Genomic DNA, 20,474 nt, shown 5'->3' with positions numbered 1-20,474 from the left:
CGCTTCAATTGTCGATGTTGTTGCAAGTACAAACAGCTGTAGTTTCTGGCGTTTAGTCAAAAAATAATTTCGCCAGAAACTTGAGCAGGCCTAATGGATAAGCAAAATTATGGCATTTTCGTTTCTACAAAAAATGTTGCCTTTTCATTGCCCTCTTCTTAGTATTTGTGCGTAGAGGGCAAAGAAACAAATTTTCTGTAATCGTTTTGGTTCTTATATGTCGTTCGGGTATCAAATCGCGGCATTACTGATCGAATTCGTACTCGTATCAATCCAATAAACTGAAATAAACAGTTTCTCCGGAAATTTGCAAACACTCTGGAAGCTCTAATATATAATTGCAGTACACACCTTGAATTAAACTTTCTATTAGTATTAAAAATATCTCTAATTTTCCTGCCTAATTCACCTATTACATACATACATACGTAGTATATGTATATATGTACATACTTTTTCAAATGAGCAAAATCAACTTGATACGGCTTTCAAAGCAAACGCTAAATAAAAAAAAAAAATCTACTTTTTACCTTAAAAGCAATTTATTTGCTATAAAAATCGCCCAAAGATACAACAATAAAACGAGAGAGTGCGAAAATGGAAAATCATCTACAATAAAAATTGCCATAAAAGTAATGAAATAAATGGCAAATAAAAAAAAAAAAAAATAACAAATAAAGTAAAATCCATGAGAAAGCCGCTGGCAATTTTGCTTTTAAGCACAGTACACACAAACTATTGCGCTTATATGTATGTATATGGTGTACATACAAGTATATATGTATGTACATATAAGCATGCACATAAAAGGCTACAGTGATTTATAAAATTTTTTCACAACACGCCTACCCAATACACGATTGCAGCAGTGTTGCACAAAGCGTTCAATCGTCCGCCCTGCTGTCGCACGTTTTACTTTCCGACCATCCGTCCATCGCTTGATATTTACACCCTTTGACGTGCTGCATACATAAACGCTCAAACAGTTGCTCCAATATCTCTACTTGAATCCCCTCTTCCCACCCCCACACCCATAAGCGACTGACCGAACCACTACAACACCGCGCACATGTGTTTTATGTATGTAGTTAAAGTTAATCAAATCGTAATTACCAGAAATATTGCCGAAGGCATCAAAAACATTTTAAAAGCAAACTTGTTTAGTAAATATATGCATTCACACGCAAGTATACATTGCAAAAAAAAAAAATATCTGTTAGGTGAGCATACCACACACAAACACACACATACATACATACATCAATAGATTTATAGAATTTTACCTGCAGCGATGTTGCGACGGCGACAACTACGACGTCGAACACTCGAATACTTTACGAGTGGCAAACGTACATTAGCACAGCTGTGGGGCAAGTCATTTTTTTTTTTTTATTTCTTCTGTTCTTTCTTTTACTGGCAATATAAATGTGTTTAGGTGTGTATCTTCAGTTAAGGCAAAAGTTTAAACAAAGCAACACAACAGTGAAAACAATGTGACTTAAATAAAAAATTTGTAATAAAATTTATATACAGACCTGAAAGGTACACACATATGTACATACATATAGTGACTCAAACAAGTGACCACGTCTTGATATATTTACTATTCGCACTGGTTTTCAAGGCAAAGTTTTTTGTTGTATTTTTCTATAAAAAATAGTGCCCAAGATTCAGCCGAAACCATTTAAACCAAAGTTTAAAATTTCAACAAAACAAAATTGGTATAAATCAACGCGATTTTTAGCCCGTTCGAATTTGCACTTCATCAGATTAAAATTGTGTGCGCTATAAAACTGAGTACCCAAAAATGTTCATCTTTAAAAGTGGCAATTTTGATACAAAATTTTATTTAAGTAAAGTAAGTGCGCCTGAGCCACACTTGAGAAGTGAAACTTACGTAACATATCTACTTTGTCTCATAACCAATATAAATATATACATATGCAAAACATAACATAACATAACATGACAACATAACATAACATGGCATAGCAAAACATAACATGACATGACATAGCATAACATAACATAACATAACATATAACATGACATAACATAACGTAACATGTGATCCTTCAATTTTATCTCTTTCTTTTCTCTATCTTTTTTATCTTCTAATTTTTCTATTTATTATTTCCGTAACTTTTAACCAGATCTTTATTTTCATTCTTTTCTTCATGTATATATTCACCCACATCTTTGCGATTACATATATTAAGTATTTAAATTTACCTTCCTCTTTATCTTTATGTTTCGGTTTCTTCTACTTTTATTTTAATCTTTGCCTTATACATTTCTTCTTCTACATACTAAACTTTACATCCTTCCTTGTACCAGTCTTAAATAATCTATTCATGTGCATACATAAATCTCATTCTTAAACTGCTGCTTAGCACGTATCATAAATTCAGTACCAGTATTAAAGCATACATTTAGGAGGCATTTCCGCCCTAACCATGAACATGTACGGCATTAGTATTGGTGTCACATTTGAACTGATTTTTTCGCTTTATGTTAAACTAATTTGAAATTTGAAAAATGTTCTGCACATCAATTATCAATAAAAATATCTATAAATATATCGATTACAAAATCGATTATCATGTCGATAAAAATATCGATAAGTATATCGAAAACAATATCGACAAAAAGATCGATATATATAGCGATTATTCTGAAATAGTCTCGAAATAGTGTCGAGAATCCGAAATAGTCTTGAAAATCCTGATTTAGTCCTGGGGATACCAAAATAGTCTTGAAAATCCTGATTTAGTACCGATAATCCCGAAAATATCTAAAATCCCGAAATGGTTCTCATATTGAGTCTCTGTTTCTCTATCTACATATATCCATTTCTTTATAATTACCCTTACATTGATCTTTTTTTCTATATTCATCTATACTTACATCTTTCGGTATCTCATATTTATTTATCTTTCTCTTAATATTTAAATTTATTTTCCATGTGAAATTTCCGTTGAATTTGTCAATTAATGTACTCCCAACCAACCGCCGCTAAAGAAGTTTTACTTCAAAAATCAACACATGGTCACTTGTTTGAGTCACTGTATATAGTACTTACTTACATAAATACTTAGTTTAAGTGAAGTGCAGGTGAGACGAGGCGGTTGACCGTGTGTAGTGCGGTAGGTGGTGCACAGATTATTGCCCGAAGCAAAGTGCACAAAGTATCTTCGACATAACAAAACCGGTTGCAAAAGTAGCAAGACAAATTGCGCATTTCTTTGGAGTTGGAAATGGCAATAATTAAAAAAAAATAGTAGTAAACATTTCACATGCTTGCTTTTAGGATGCTCAAAGGTATTCTTCAATTTACAGGCGTTTACATACGACTGTCTCACTGCGTCCCACCGGACTGTGTCCAGTCAAGGACGCTCTCAAAACGTTGCTTGCGGTTTTTGAATGTTTCAAGCTCTTTTCGAACAGCGTGCGCTAAACCGACATGCAGTGGTGAGGGTCAGGTCAGGTCAGGTCAGGTCATGCTCTCTGGTCACTAAAGGCCTAACACACGTAGACCAAAAAAATAAATCCGTAGTATGTGTCCATAAAACATTTGCATCTTAACTATTTCTGCCACGTAACGCAGTAGCAACATACGAGTAAATACATACATATGTAGTAAGTGCATCCTTCAACTTCAACACTTTTTTTTCTCAATTACTGACGCAATACGGAAGTCGACAGCCCAACTAAAAACAAATAAATAAAACGACAAACGGTAGCCAAATAGTCAGCAACATGAATTTCATTGTCAATGCAGATGTGCAACAGATGCAACAAGTCGGTGAACTAAGATGTATTTTCAACTGCATGTGTGTGTGTGCTTTATTTACACACACACACACACACACACAGCTTTTAAACCAATTTTACTACAATTTACTACGCAACTCTTCGCTATTGGGTCTTAAATTTTATTTATGTATATACTATGTACATACATATATCGGACTGCAACTTATCTTTATTGTAGATTCATACAAATTCATACATTAAGTCAAAATCTCACACTGTTATTTGTTAGAAATCGCTTGAGGCGCTTTGATGTCAAGGAACGTTGCGAATTACTAAGTTAGCAAAGCCAACTGACTGACTGCCATTCAACCATTCAGTGAAGCAGCCTTCTGCACTAAACACCAGCATTGGCGTTGTTGCAGCAACAAAGTCGACACTGTTGAACAGGCACAGACAGCATCAAACCAATTTACAACCAGCCAAGGCATCAAAGAGCCAACGAGTTAAACGTTCAAGTCATTCACCATCCGTCGTCCATCTATCCGGGCGCCGAATATGCGTATTCCTTACGCTTCATCCTCACATTCTTCTGGCTATACATACATACGTATTTGCCACATGTGAAAATGAAATTTAGATATTATTGTTATTTGAATACTCTGACATTTGAGTAGGCCGAATTTTGGTACGTGTGTGTGTGTGTGTGGGTGTGGGTGTGGGTTTACGTTATGACCCATCTAACGAATATTATAGTACATTTTATAATTACAAATCGTTAGGAAATGGATTTTTTATACAAAATTTTCACTAGATACTAATTGAAATTTTTTATTAATAAGTAATTTTTAAGCAAAAAAAAAGCCGACTTCAATTTTCATATACAAATGTGAGATTATCGTCAATTTCTTCATGATCCGATAAACGAATTTAAACCAAATTAGTATGGGACCAGCTGCCAGGTAACAGCTTCCCTTTAAAAAAGGAACTATAGAAATTGGTGAACGTGATCCAATTATGCTTTATTTATTATGTACAAGACGTGAATTAAGTTGACTGCCTCATTTTATTTAGGACCCAGGTGGTTTGTTGGGTACAGGGTGTATGCAATTCTAGTGCATAAGTAATGTATGATGCAATGTTTTGGGGCTTGTTAATTGTTAAAACTACCCTACAGCTTATGCGACAAATCACGTTGTCTCATTTGCATAAATAATCAAGCTTAATTTCTATCTATCAGAACTTACATACGTATGTATTACGTACATATGTATATTCAAACTCATTATTAATCGAAGGCATTGTTTTCTATTTAATTTATTATGACATTTATTGTATTTGAATTTCAGAGTACTTATGATTACACAATTATAGCGTTTGCGTGTGAATTTAATAGATAAATGCAAATTATTAGTTAAATAAGACATATATGTATGTGCAGAAACTTTAACCCAGTATGGAGACATGGGTAAGATACTTTTGTTTGAATTTTATACTGATATCTCTGCTGCTAACGGTTATAGAGGCCTAAATGTGCAGTATAGTCTCGAGGTGTGTGAATGCTTTTATTGTCCAGTACGTATTAGAACTTATAGGCAATTTTATTGTTTCCAAACAAGTCTTGACATGTTTGTGCAACTATTTAGTGCAATATTGTTCAGTCTTATTTAGGTGTTCGACTGATATAGACGCGTTGCCATAGCAATGTTCTTGTTACGCACCAAAATCTCAAGGAGTAGTAATTTTTTTTTTTGTGAAAAGAAGGCGTGAAAATATCAGAAATTAATTAGCAACTTGCACTTGTCAAGACCAGACATCGCAAGAAAAACGAAGGATGTTTTGAACGATTTGCGATGGGACTTGCTTCCGCACCCACCTTATCCCCCGGATCTTGCGCTCAGGGTTTAAGTGATTATTATATGAAAAAAAAAACTCTTACGATCGATTTGATTTGAAAGTTTAACTGACGTAAAAGTGCCATAAATAGGTGGATTGAGGCGATACCGAAAAAGTTCTTTCAGCACGGCTTAAGAATTTAATTTACCGTTGGGATAAATGTATTCAGTTAAATGGAGAATATGTTAAAAACCTGCATTGTAATATTAAATTTAACAAATTAAATTACCAAAATAAAAAATAATATGGGACCACCTTTGAGGTATATATCACCTTTCTTTTAAAAAATTATAAATAATTATAGAAATCGGTTAACGTGGTCCAAAGTTATGTGGTAGCATACCTACAAAAAAAAATATTCCGAAGAATTAATAAAATTCTCAATTTTTTAATCGATTTTAAAATTAATTTAATATAATGAGTTCTTCTGTTGCTTTTACGAAAGCAAGTTATAAATTTATTGATAAAAAAGGGCCGGGATTTTCATTGCTTCAAATTGCGGAAATTTTCAAAGAAAAGTAATTTTTGGGTGAAAGGAAATATGAAGCAATAAGCTTGTACGCAGACTTTTGTTCGGAGTGTGGAAAAAACTCCAACTAACACTAGCTGGCGGCGTACGCTCCTGATATGAGTGAGTAACATTGCTTACTCTTTAGGTCAAAATTTTAATTGAGCATGCCATTGCGTTCTTATTTTCCCACACCTACTTCCCCAACTAAGCCGCCCATAGCCAAGTTCCCAACCGAAAAATGAATGATTAAGTAGGTTTATGTGACGCTGCGTTAAAAATGTTTTCGTCTTCAACATTCATGTACAACCTAGTTCTCACCTCATTCCCTGTCCTCCCACAAAGAAAGAATGCATACTAGCATAAAAAAAAAAATAATAATCTCGCGCTAAAATCGTTAATGTAGCTTTAATATACAAAGAGAAGAGAAAATACGAAAGCGTGCGCAGATCTCCAGTGTCTTATTGTGGGCAAAACCACTCACTTACTAACAAACGTACACAACTACGTTTGTGAGAATTAAATTATGTGGATATAACATATATATATATATATATATATATATATATATGGATTAATCCGTATGTGAAACGAATTCTTGCTGGTTCCCAACAAGCGCATTCCCCAAAGCTCTTTGCGGCATAAACAACATGCAGCCAAGCGCACACATACACACACACACAATTGCATGGTGATAAACGCACAAATACAATACCAACATACAAATGAAGACACATACCGCCAAAGATATGTGCATGTGTGTTTGTTAAGTTTTACATCCAAATAATTACCCATATTTCACCGGCTAAAGGCGACTCATCTTCATTGTTGCGTTAAAGCTACGACGATTTTGGCCAATGCTTATTATCATGTTGTTGTTGTTGTTGATGTATGTTATTCCCATTGGCGTTGCTGTTTCGTATAATGTTATTGTTGCCACGACTGTGTATTTAACGTCAACCACAACAACAATAAATCCCATGACAACATTGATGGCAAGACAAAGCAAGGCAACAGCGGCGGCTGGGGCTGCGGCTACGACAACTAAATCAGCGTGATTTCCGTGCGAAAATCTCGCGATTTAGCCGCTGGCTATACAGCATATCCAACAACAGCAATAACCACAGCCAAAAAGCAGTTGAACTGTAGCGCAGCGAACTGAAGATGTTCAGAGCGCGATTCGCCTGGCTGGCTGTTGCCTGCTAGGCCGATCGCTTGGTCGCCAGATTGGCTTGCGGTAAGCTTTGGTTGACTAGCTGACCGATGCCCAAGCCAATGCCGATGCCAATTGTCTTCTGTCCACGAAACCGTTTATACCAGCGGCGTTTGCAGTTGCAAATATGGACAGTTTCTGGAGGGGTCTGTTCGCAGAACGACAAACGAACGACGTACAGACGTACATGCATATATATGTATGTATAATAGGTGGTCGGTTTGTAAGCTTGGCCGGGGGTAAGTGAACGCTGCGACGACCGCATCGATGCCACCAGAAGGCAATGTATTTAATAGTTGCGGCTTAGCTGCAAATTGCGGTATCAGCGGAATGCAATGACAGCGCGAGAAAACGATATCAGCAAAGTCACACACATGCATTTGACTAAGGTATCAGCAATTACATACAGATATAGGTACATACATATGTATAATCACAACAGGCAGCGTGTAAAGGGTCAATGCAAACTGCTCTAATAGCCGCTCGGCCTTTTCTCCATCACGCTTGCCTCAGGAAGCTTGCATATTGCGTTGTTGTGGTTGTGTCTGTGTTTTCGAATTGGTGCGGCACTTCTTAGATTTTAGTTGTATCATTTAACCAAGTTCAGAATAAGTACGGCATTAATTGCGCGACAAGAGCACTGCCAATCTTTTTATATGATGAATTAACAGTTCCATTCGCTCGAGCACATCCTACGTAGAATTTAATTTGTAACCTTTACACGCGACCCGGAGAAGCTAACACTTGCTAGAGAAGGCCAACTTTGCTAGGCGAATACCCTGTCTACTAGGTCGTTGCGTCCGTAAGGGATGAGCCGATAGATACCAATTAATCGGAGGTAGAGCCGATCAAAGATGGCAATTTTTCTTCGTCTATATATAAACCTACACTCTAAAAATTTTTTATTTAAATTTGCGCATATTAGGATAGGTAACACGTTTCCTATCTTAATGAATGCATATTTACGCACCGTGTTAATTAAATGAAACACCAATTGTTAACTTTTACTAATCATATGTGTGACGTAAAACAAACTCCAAATTGTTTTGTTGAATTTTAAACATTTGTTGTTCACAATTTTACAGTTTACACATAAAATGCTTAAAATAAATTTAAGCATATAAAGAGAGGTAACCAGTTTCCTCTCCTAATGTGTGCAAATCTACATACCGTGTAATAAAATTAAACACTGGCTGTTTACTTTCGCATACCAAATTTGTCGCGTAGAGCAAAATTACACATAAATTGTTTAAAATTGACTCAATATGACCACTAAATATTTATTATTACCAAAAAATGCTTTTTACTTTCAAAATGTTTGCAATGTTAAACATTTCATGTGTATATTTATGTGTATATTTTAAACATCTCATGTTCAAAATCATATCTTGAACATCTTGTGCGTATATTCACAGATGTTCTGGTTGAAAAATAAACACTTTGCAGTAGTAATTTTACATGCACTTTTTAGATGGTAGATGATGTGAGGTGCGATGACGTAATAAGATGTTATGTGATGTGATGGCAGGTAATGCATTACATTAGGGGTATTCTCGAAGTCTTTCACGATGCACGAATTGCACGAAATGCAAAAATACCATTCCAAATTTCGAAGAGTATGATAGCACCCCATTGCAAAGTGGTAGCATGCATGGTAGCAAGCAGCGAAATTATAAATCAAATACAATAACAAGAGACAGCAAAAAACAAATGAATGAATGAAAATATTCGCATTAATTTAATGTAAGTCCTATGAATTGATTTATGCAAAAAAATCGCCCTAAATTTTTTTTTTGTTGATCGCACTTTAGATCTACGTGTGCGATATACATATAATGTGATGTGATATCATGTAATGTCATGTCATGTCATATCATGTGATTTAATGTCATGTGATGTCATTACATGTAATGTCAAATCGTGAGATCATATGTTCTGTGCTGATTATTATATCAATAACATCGATAACTGTATAGACAAGGATATCGGTAAATTGATAAATATATCGATAACAAGTTCGATTAATTAATCGATAGTAATATCGACAACAAAATCGATAAAAACAGCGACAACAAAATCAATAAAAACAGCGACAACGAAATCGATAAAAAAATATCGATAACATAATCTCGAGAATTTTACACATCATTAATTGAATTATTTCGACATTTTCTGTTTGGATATTTTTTTCTCGAAAATCTTGGTTTTCGAAATATTTTTATTCGAAATTTGGGTTTTTTGTTTTTTTAGTTTCTACATTTTAAATTTCGACATATCGTACCAGACCGTATTTCTCTTTGATACATTATTAGAATATCTCCATTAAAAAAAAAGTCAAAAGACCCAATAGTGCGTCACTATACATACATATATATGTATATAGGGATCTTAACGACAACCGCTTAGCCCAGTCCGTGCGACAAGCAAAAGACTGCGAGCTACTAGCGCATATTTGCGGCCGGGGGATAATTTACGCGACTTTCTCAACCAAACGGAAAAAGGCAACCATCTTGTCAACAAGCATACAAACATACATACATAAATATGCACATATGTATGTATATATGGCTGTATATTCAGTTTATTGAACGCGCATACTAACGCTGCCACGACGTCACTGACAATACTGTCAACTGCAACTGCGTTGTCACGATGCACTCGTATGTGTTTGTGTACAAGTGACGTTGTGTGTATGGTTTGTTTTTTGTTGCTGTTGCTACATTTGCTCTTCCATTGTAGCCAGCCATACATTCAAATATATATATGTACATGTCCATGCATCATTATTGTTGACTTGATTGTTGCAATCGTTGTTGATATTTGCCTGTCAATGTATCAACGCCGTCGCAATGTAGGCAATTTCCGTCAATGGAAATTGTCTGAGAATCTCATCACCGCAACAGTTCCACGTTCGCATTTTGTGGCGCTTTAAAGTTACCACTGACACTTGGTGGAAGCGAATGGTTATATGTTTGCTCAATGTGGCTCCATGTATTTTTCACACACATACTGTCCATATATTATTTATCGCTATGGGACATTCCATTCTTTAATGCGAACAAAAGAAACAAAAAGATTAATTTAAACCAGGTTGCATGGTCTAAACATGGTGGGTAATATGGAGCAGAATAAAAAATCTCAATACAAAATTTTGCCTTTAGGTCATTTGGCATACTTTGCCGACCCCTGAAAATGCTTTTAGCATAAAATCGTTTATATAACAAATTTTGTAGGAAACTAAATTGGAAAAAGTTAAACTCGGCCAAAATCGCTTAGGCAGTTACAGCGCCAAATAAGATGAAGAATAAGAACTTAAAAAAACTGTATGCTCCTGCAAACTTTCTAATAAGAATTTCCATGTATACAGTCCTTTTTCGAAAATAGTACTTTCTTGTTCGCTCATATCTTCCATACTACTTAAACTAAGAAAATATTATTGATGTGTTTCAATATCTAATATAATGCGAATTTGCAGGGAAGTGAGAAAGCTACCATTGGAAGGGCGTGATCGAGTTACCATCTTCTTCTCATTATGTAGCTCACAAACAAAATATTTGAATATGAATTTGCGATAACGTAAAAATAAGCCTTTTTTCTCTAACAAAAACAAAGTTGCGGAACAAACGTTGCTGGTGAACGTGTTAGATATTCTGCTAACATCCACAATAAAATCTCAATTTTTAATTTTGGTCCTAAAATTACCACGCCCATCTCAATTAGATTCTTTGAGTTCAAATAAAGTTGCGAAACAAATATTTTTAACGAATTGATATTCTTATAAAATTTTTTTTTTTTCCATTTTTATGAATTTTCCTTAGTTCTTAACAGTTAGGAACAGCACTTATACTTGCAAAATTGTAAGAAATTAATGTGACCGGAAATTGAAAGATTAAAAAAACTTAACTTTAGAGTATAGATATACGTATGTGCTTGCAAAAATTTTGTGGAATTTTCAGAATTCAATACGGCGGTTAAAATATGTCGGCCCGAAAATAGGGCATTTTATTTTAGCCGAACTATAACTGACCAAAAATGTAATCAGACCGTTAGAAATTGCAAATTTTTTTAATTTTAAAAACCTTTCTGTACATGCCTATTTAAAATACGAAATTTCGACTCAAGTAGTTTGTGAAAAGAAGGCTTTTTCTTAAAAATGGTTCTACTTCTAACATGAAACACTCCCATAGGTGTGAAAGCTTTTTTTCGAAATACAGGCAGTGAAGTTATCTCCTAACTATCAACGCATTGCGGATATTTAATTAATCACACGGTTAACGGCCAAATATCAAGAAAAAAATTTACAATGTTTTGAGCGTGTAGAATTTTTTCGAAAAGGCAACTTTTTTTCTCATTATACGGTGGAAAGATTTCACTAAATTTGGTTCTCTAAACACTAAAATTATTTATGAGAATATAGTCAAGATAATGTTTAAATTCTTTAGAGGTGGCCTGTAAGCGGAATTTCCAAGCAACTAATATAAATATAAAACAAATTACTTTGCCTAGCAGAAACTATTTTTCCATAACTTTGTCTTCCTTGATTAAATAGGATGCACATTAAACTTGTTAAATGCGATTTTGCGCAAAAAAAAATAACAAAACACTTTTCAAAACGACATTTTAACAATTACCCGCTCAAATTCGCCGCACAGCCACTCTGCCGCACAGATTTCAATAAAACTTCATTACAAATGTCAAAGAGGCTTTAAATTCGGTGTCGAATTTTCAGTCAAGAGCAGTTTAAGTTATATAGTTAACTCGCCAAATAAAATTATATTTACTGCATTGTTTCAAGAATAAGAGTTTTCAAATTCAAACCGCGCTTTCTTCTGAAGAGTTGAAGTTAATGGAAATATAAATAAACGATTGAACTTGTCGTTCGAGTTCCAACAGGAAACAGCTTTTTTAATTGATCTATTAGTCTATAGTTGCCAGTTTGTTTTTTTTTTTTTTGAAAGGGTTCTTCCAAAAAGGTTATACGTGTCGTATGAGTAATTTTATTTTTAGACTGACTGCCGCACAGTGCACCACTGCAGTGGTCTGAAATCAAAAAGTAGGGTTAAAAATAAAGTAGAGCCTCTAATTCTTAACCGATAAAAAAATTCCTTTTTTAAATAGGTAAACTAGGCTAAGTTCTTAAAAGATCGCTTGAGCGTTATTGGTTAATTTTTATATATTTATATTAAATTTTTTAGTGCAAAGTGCAGCGAAAGTAACAATTTTGAAGAAAATCGGTTCTCCTGTTCCTGTTAGTGAATTTTAAATAATAAAAATTAGTTGAAAAAAATTAAAGGGGATCACCGAGTCAACAGTATACCAAAATTTAATATGCTACTTTAATACTGTATACCTAAAATTTTTCTAAAACTTCAAAAAAAAAGTTAGCTTTGGTACATTTTTTGTTTAATATTTTACATTTTTGCTGTGCATTTTTTGTCGTTCCCCACTATAATTGTTTTCTACTAGTTATTATTATTTAACATTACTTACCAAGAGCAAGATAAACGATTGTCTTCAAGATTGTCACTTTTTCTGCTCTTTGGGCTAAAAAATTTAATACAAATAAATTAGAAACCTAGTATAACTTATTTTATAAAGTATAGTCTAAAATCGGATAAGAATTTTGTATGTTAACAAACTTAAAATCACTTGAGACCATAAGAATAATCCATTTTCTAAATTTTGTTTAGGATCTAATTAATGATTCCATTTACTACTCTGAATTTCTCGGGCTGATTATTTTAATATCTCCAGCAAATCTCTTCATTTTCAAAAATTTGTTTATCTTCATGCGCTGACAGCTAATTATTTTTCTCATGCACTAATATTTAGGGTGCTTTTAAAGTTTAATAAAAACCCAAGAAAATTAAATATTTATTTTTCATCACCAATACCTGTTTTTAAATAAGCCATAGACGATCTTTATCGTTAGTTTAATTGCCCCTTTATGGGAGTTTTTATATACGTGTACATACGTGTTAAGAAAATTGTGTATGTACATCAAAACATACACACTTAATTAACTCTTGCCTTACCTAAATCGGTTTAAAATGTTCAACGATGCACATTTGTGTATCGTATCTATAATACTATTTGTTAATGTTATATTTGGCTAATATTGATGATTCTACATATTTGTTTTTAATATAATCGAAAATAGCTAGTACTCACCTTTTGGGGCAAGAGGAATCCACTGTCAAAGCTGACCTTTGATCCAATGCCACGAAAGAAGTTCTACAGCAAAATTTATAGAAAAATTTTAAGTGAATTAGTTAAAGCCATAATGAAGAATTCAGCATAGCAACTTATTTAAAAAAAAAATTAAAATAATTGGGTTTACATTTAAAATTCTGAAAACTTTCGAAATGCACGGAAGATAAAAATAAATAAGATTTCTAAATGCTACTCCATTTCCAGATCGACTTATCTCGGCAGCCAGTTCGACAGCGCCCTACCTCAGAAAACTTTTTAAGATGGCCTTAGTTCAAAAGTTGATAGAAAAACACCCTATCTAAGAAGTTGGTTGAAGAACTCTTTAAGCATTTGAGAAAAATTAATCACACAAGCATTTAATGTTTCCTCAATGGATTTCAAACAATTTGATATACATATATAATATTTTTTTGTTTTCAATTTAAAAATTTACGTTTTCATAGCATTGAATCGCACGGTTTCGGAGATTTTTTCTGTTATCCGACTATCAGGCCAGGTCGGATATGACTAAAATCCGGCCGGATTTTCAGTTTTCGATTATAGAAGATTCTATTTAAAAATCTAGTTCAGCATTTTTTTTTAGTTTTTGTAATCAATTTTAATAGTGTCTAATAAGTAACTAGGAGTTGAAAATTTATACATTTTTCATTATAAAAAGAAGCATTTCCACATTACCGGTCAGGAACCGATTTCAACACAAACACTCTTTTTGAGTTCAATGAGGAAGGTGGTTCACAGAGATAATTCATTGCCAAAGTAAACAAATTTGGAAATTGGTGCTTATACATTTGTTAGTGTTTGGCCGGGCTTCTCCTCCCATTTGTGGTGTGCGCATTGATGTTGTCACACAAGGGGAGGGACCTACAGTTTTACGCCGACTCCGAACGGTGATTGTATTTTTATGAGAAGCTGTTTTTCATGGCAGAAATAGACTCGGAGGTTTTCCATTGCCTGCCGACCTCTGGATCCGTCAGAAAATCGACAGGCCCTGAGCGGCATTCACAGAGGTCACGGAGGCGGAGCTTCGTCTGCCTCAGGAGACTCGGACCACAATAGCTCAACTTCGCACTGGCTACTGCAGCGGGTTGAACTCATGCCTTTGATGCAGATGTGCCAAGCGAGTGTCCGGCATGCAAAGAGACACCCCACGACTCGAAATCACTCTCTTCGCATACACGGGAAACCCCACAAAACTAACGTACTTGTCCCTGTGGACAGACTACATAGAGGCTGCAGGCTTATTGGGTCTTCCGTTAGTTGAGCTTGACGACAACGACTGAGGCACTAGCCGATCAGGGCGGGCCTCTTAATTCCACCACCACCAGCGGCCGTCTTTAATTCCACCAAATTAAAGGATCTTCTTGTCAGGATATAAGGGGTAGCTGTAAATATTTATCCATTTCTCCATTGTTTGGCTATCCACATCACTAGAATACTGATACTGGAATCAGTATCAGATCCGTTGCCTATTTCCTCAAAGCATTGGCAAATATTCAGGTCTCGCTCTTCAGTAGAAACTTTCACTAGAATTCGACTTTTTCATATGATTCATTAGGCGTCTCCATGCTGATTTATAATTTCGAATTATTTGGTTCACCATCTTCCCAGTTTTTAGATTTATTGATGTCAGAAAACAAATTGAGTTTTGAAACGTGTGTCACTAAATATTGCAACAATGAAGCCTTACCGGGCGATTCGGGAAGCGAAACGATATGTAACCGTGCACATTAGTTTGATTTTCATCACATTGAAAAATAAAAAAAGTCAGTCACGCGTGTTTTCTTTGCCGCGTTCATTGTTGATTATCTTTTGTCTTTGACGTTCCTCTATTTACCAAAAATAATCGATAAATTCAGGTTGCAGACGGAGAAGCTGTCTTTTTAATACGGTATTATATCAAAACTTGGATTTCAGAGGAGAAATTTTGTATTCTTAATTACGTATTGGATAGTTCAGCTCGAAAAAGCAGAAAATCTAGCTAAACAAAAAAACCTAATACATATAACAATAATGTGAAACTTGTTAAGAATAGCAGTCTACCAGATATCCGATCGGATATCCGAATCCGGCTCTTACTTTTTACAGGATATCCGGAATCCGGTTATCCGGCAAAATCTCTAACCGGCACATCCCTACTTAAAACCTTTATTTAGGCGAAAAAGTACCGAAGTTATTAATTCTTTCATTGTCACCGAGAAAAAACATAAATCTTTTTAATAACCTTGGGCAGTTTTCAAATAGAATGTTCATATTACAGACAATGGAGGTTGGCATCAAGCAGAGCAAATCTGTGAAGTTTCAAAAGTGTGCTACCAAACTAAAAAAAAAAAAAATGCCACCATGCAGAATATCTGTCGCAATAGATAATTTAATTTAATTTTTTAAATTTTACGATGTTTTTAATGTCAATAGCTTTAGATATTTTTAAATATTGAAATCATACGGTGAAAATGCTCTTCAGTCCAAAACGAATTACTCTAGTGATACGAATTAAGTGTATCACCATATGAAAAAAAAAATTACATTGAGTAAAAGATGACTATGATTTGAGAGAAACTAAAACTCCATTTTTACAATTTTTACTGGCAAACTCGAAATTCATTCTAAAATTGTTATATAAATGAAGAAGGTAATAAACAAGTGCATAAGGAATACTGTTTAAAAATCTCCCACGCCAATATTTAATTACTTTTGAATAAGATGGCTTTTATATTAAGGCGCGCGAGTAAACATGTTAGAGGACTGTGTTTGGTGCTACGGGGCGTATACGTTACATACGCAACTACGGGCTTATGCGCATTAGTGGTTATTTTTACTTCTTTTAGTACCTATATCTTTTTCAAATTTTAATTTAAATACAATTTCGGGTTGAAATCTTGTTATTTATGCAAAACTGAAGATAATGCATTTTCTACGATACATAGGTGTATTAGAAATTTCGTGAGATTTGCTCATAAGTTTAGAGAAGTTGGATGCAATATTCAGCCTCAGCAGATGTATCGGACATTATTAACCATTATGCGGAGCCCAGCGAGTTTGTTAAGTGTCGAGATCTAAAACTATTCATCTTCAAAATCGAATTCATCCGCTGATTGGATATGCTAAAGATAGTATTTCAATTATTGAGAGTGGAAATGATAGTTTTCTTTATAGCAAAAATCGAGTCCGATATGTCAAACGTGCTGGAATGAGAGTTAAAATCTTGACACAAACCATGGAATGATTCGTTTAGTTCAAAATTAGTTTTGTGTGGATTCAAAAATAGAGGTCGAAAGTGTCCTGACACTCGAGAGGGAAAATTAAAATTTACCTCAGCCAGAAGGGCCGGGCTATTAATCAATATGCCTGTTATACCGCCTAAGCAGCGTTTGCCCAGACCCTAACTCTAGACCTCCATACGTAGTGCTTGGCAACTACAGAGCAGATGATTTACCATTTCTTCTTGATATAATGAATAACAGCTACGACAAGAAATGTTGTGTCCCAGTACCAGTCTTGCAGCATGGCTTTCAAGGGCCCAGTAGCCTGTGATAAGGACTGTTAGTTGAGACAAATACAACCAGCTCATGATGAACGCAAAAATATGAACTACCAAAAATATGAACTAGCTATTAAAGGAAGTCCACTTTTTAAAATGAGGCATATATATTTCTACTCTACTATTTTCAGACTCCGATTCTGCAGTTAAAAACATTTAAGTTTTGTTTGACACTTTATGATCCTCTTTTTCAACCTCTAAAATGGACAAAAATATTTTGTACTGGAAAACGAAACGAAATTTAAAATCCTAGTCGTGAATTATCTATCTTATGATCGTTTCACCAACGTCCGGTTTCGACCGGAAATGGGTCAAACAGACCGTATGTCCATTATAGTACCGGAAAGTCCACGTATCTTTGTCCGCAGAATCCGAATCCTTTGGTATGTCTCATTCAATGCAGAATGCAGCTCTGGTCAATTTAACCCACTACCTATTTGAACCAGAATTCGGAATAATCCTTTTGTATTATTCCCAGATTATTAAATTTTTAGAAAGTGAAGTTTTGCTATCATTTGAGGGGGTATACCGTAGAACTGAGTTCTAGATACAAATGTACCTATATACATATTTTATAAACAAACTGTGTGAAAACTTATAGAATACGTAAACGCACACGAAATAAACCCAGAGCAGCTCTTAACAAACACCTAATGGGTAAATATCTCAAATTAAAATAAATTTTATTTGTATAAAAATGCACATAGCTACATTTGTACCTAGGTTTCTACTGTACCTAGTAGTTTTCAGGTTTCCGAACAAGGGTTAATTAACATATTTTTATGACAATGATCTAAACATAATTACATGGAAAATGCCACTGAAGATGACACAACACTAAAACCGGTTTGTCTCCAAACCAAACTTGACAAAAGATGACGGCAATTCGTTTCAAAATAAAACGCTTTTGCTTAACATATATTGAAAATTTGACTATAATATTTATTTATTACGACTCATCATCAATGCTTGAAAATTGCAGATTCAGCTTTAACATAATTATTACTCACAGAATATTCTTCAGGTTGAGGAAATGCACTTTCACGTATTCAACAGCAACGATTAAAAATTCAAATAACACAAAGGTTCACAGCGATCACTTAACTTTTGAAAGCACAAAATTACTTCTGTTTAATATTTTATCTACTTCATCAACTTTAAACGGAACACTTAGTACGCTTTATGTAAATGTGAAATCCGAAAATATATAAAAGTCAGCCTAAAAAAGCTTAATTTTCTCCATTTACTCTCCAACAACCACTTGTGTTTATAATTATTTATTACTTCACTTTATCGTTCAAGTGCAGCAGTAAATTTTACCTGACTTGCATTCGCGCCGAATGTCCGTTTCGAACTGAAGTCACAAATGCACGCGACTTGCCGCCGAGACTACTACCACTACCACCGTTCGTTTCCGCTGCTGGTACTAATGTCGGCTTTTGATTGCCGTTGTTCTAGCTGGTTTTTGTATTTTATTACTTTTGTTGCTGTCGCTGCCGCTATTGCTGCTGCTGTTGCTGTTGCTGTTGCGCTTGTTAGTAGTGTTGCTCTTACTCCATTGAGCGCCAACAGTGTTTTGGTGGATGTCGCTTCGTTTGTTTGCTATGTTTGTTTTGCCAAAGATGTTCGTTTGTGTCGGTTCGATGCTCGATTGGTTTTTAATTTGTTCGCTTCTTGGTTCGTGCAACTTGTTCGTTTGTGACACACGCGCTCTATGTTTAGCTCTATGTTTACTACGCCCTCCCTTACGCCCCCTTTATAGCCAACAAAAAGTTGTTTATACTTTGTTGTTGCACTCTTTTGGAGCCTCTCTCTCTCTCTTGCTCTCGCTCGCTTGCACGTTGCCACGCACACACACACACACACACCCACACCCACCTTTTTCCTAGACGACCTTGATGTGGCGCAGAATCCTCTGCTTGTTTTGTGCCATTCTTCTTGCAATTGTTGCTGTTGTTGGTGCTGTTGTTGTCGTTGCTGCTATCACCATGGCGCGCTTTCGAATGCTGCCGACGCTGTTGTTTATTGCGGTTGTGTTCAGTTGGAAAAGTTGTTGCTATGTTTTTTTCCTTTCCAATGTTTTGGTTTGTTATGGCGGTTTTTTCTCAATGGTCGACAATTTGTTTTTTTTTTTTGTTTTCTCTTCTTTCTCAAACGCTGCCGTCGTTGTTGTTCAAGTTTTTCTGCTTGATTTATCTATTTCCGGCAAAGCAATGTGTGTTAACGGCTCCAATTATATACACACACAAATACATCGTATGTAAATAAATATACGTTTGTGTGTGTATGTGTGTGTGTTTAAAAGTGATTATCATTGCTGCCGTTGTTACTCAGCTAATGGATGGGTGTTTGGTATTGTTGTTAGAGTTTTAATTGATTGTTGCTTTGGCTGTTGATGGTTAGTGTATGTACATACATACATACATACATATATGTAGCTTGTTTTAGCATATCTGTAAGTAATTAAAACAAACGCGAGATTAGCAAAATGGCTTGGCCACTTAGCGTGTTACGCTATGGTAATTTTATAAGAATGCAATCGCCGGCGGCCGTTTGTCGTTCTCACTCCACTTGTCGTTAGTCGCCAACTTATGTTTACTGGTTTTTTTGATATTTATGTATGTCGAACAATATTTAAATGCTGGTAGCTTCGATGGCCGAAGTGGGGAGTTCTATAACTGGTTGCGAACCGAGGAATGCCTGGTCTGAGCCAACTCTGGCCAAATGGTTAGATGTCTCATTATCAGGTACTCCCGAGTTACTTGGCACCCAGAGAAAAGCTAGCTCGTTATGTTTAAATAATTAAGTCGAGAACTAGTTGGAAGTAGTTAGAGGGCTGACCACAAGGGCGGCGCGAAAAACACAAAATGTTTGATACGAAAATTGTATAGGTTAGTTAAAGTAACATCAATATATACTAGTTATATTAAGAGAAGTTTCTTTTTTTTTAACAGATAATCTCTCGAACGAGTGGTCCGATTTTCATGAAATTTTATATATAAATAGCTTTCAGCAACCACCATGGCCCAAAAAAGTGTATTTTTTCCGGTAAATGGACCAGGGCCCGATCTATTCCAAAAAATCTTATTTATGGTCCGATTTGCTTGAAATTTGTACGTAGGTAGCTATTTTCCTAGATTAGCATACACAATCCCTTTTTTTCGGTGAGTGGACCAGGGCCCGATCTATTCGAAAAAATCTTATTTATGGTGCGATTTGCTTGAAATTTAGTAAGTAGGTATCTTATTGATGGGATTAACATATAGAATACATCTTTCTGATAGGTACGCCAGATACCGAGGTATTTGAAATCAATCCCATACTCAGGAAGAAATGTAGAAGTTATTGAAAAA

At 35.0% G+C, this 20,474-nt stretch overlaps 1 protein-coding gene across 1 annotated transcript in view; it reads right to left on the bottom strand.

Annotated features, from left to right (window-relative positions):
• Window positions 1-18,248, bottom strand: part of LOC118742515 (BTB/POZ domain-containing protein kctd15-like) — a gene marked incomplete at its 5' end in the record, with an annotated part of 92,248 nt that extends 74,000 nt beyond the window's left edge. The window contains 2 exon segments of the mRNA XM_036474643.1: window positions 13,542-13,604; window positions 18,132-18,248.
• Window positions 18,249-20,474: the final 2,226 nt, after the last annotated feature.

Source organism: Rhagoletis pomonella, unplaced genomic scaffold (genome assembly GCF_013731165.1).
Source record: "Rhagoletis pomonella isolate Grant_MI unplaced genomic scaffold, Rhpom_1.0 Rhpom_scaffold_00007, whole genome shotgun sequence".
Classification (NCBI taxonomy): domain Eukaryota; kingdom Metazoa; phylum Arthropoda; class Insecta; order Diptera; family Tephritidae; genus Rhagoletis; species Rhagoletis pomonella.
Note: the sequence above shows the minus strand (reverse complement) of the source record. Positions and strands in the feature narration are given on the sequence as shown.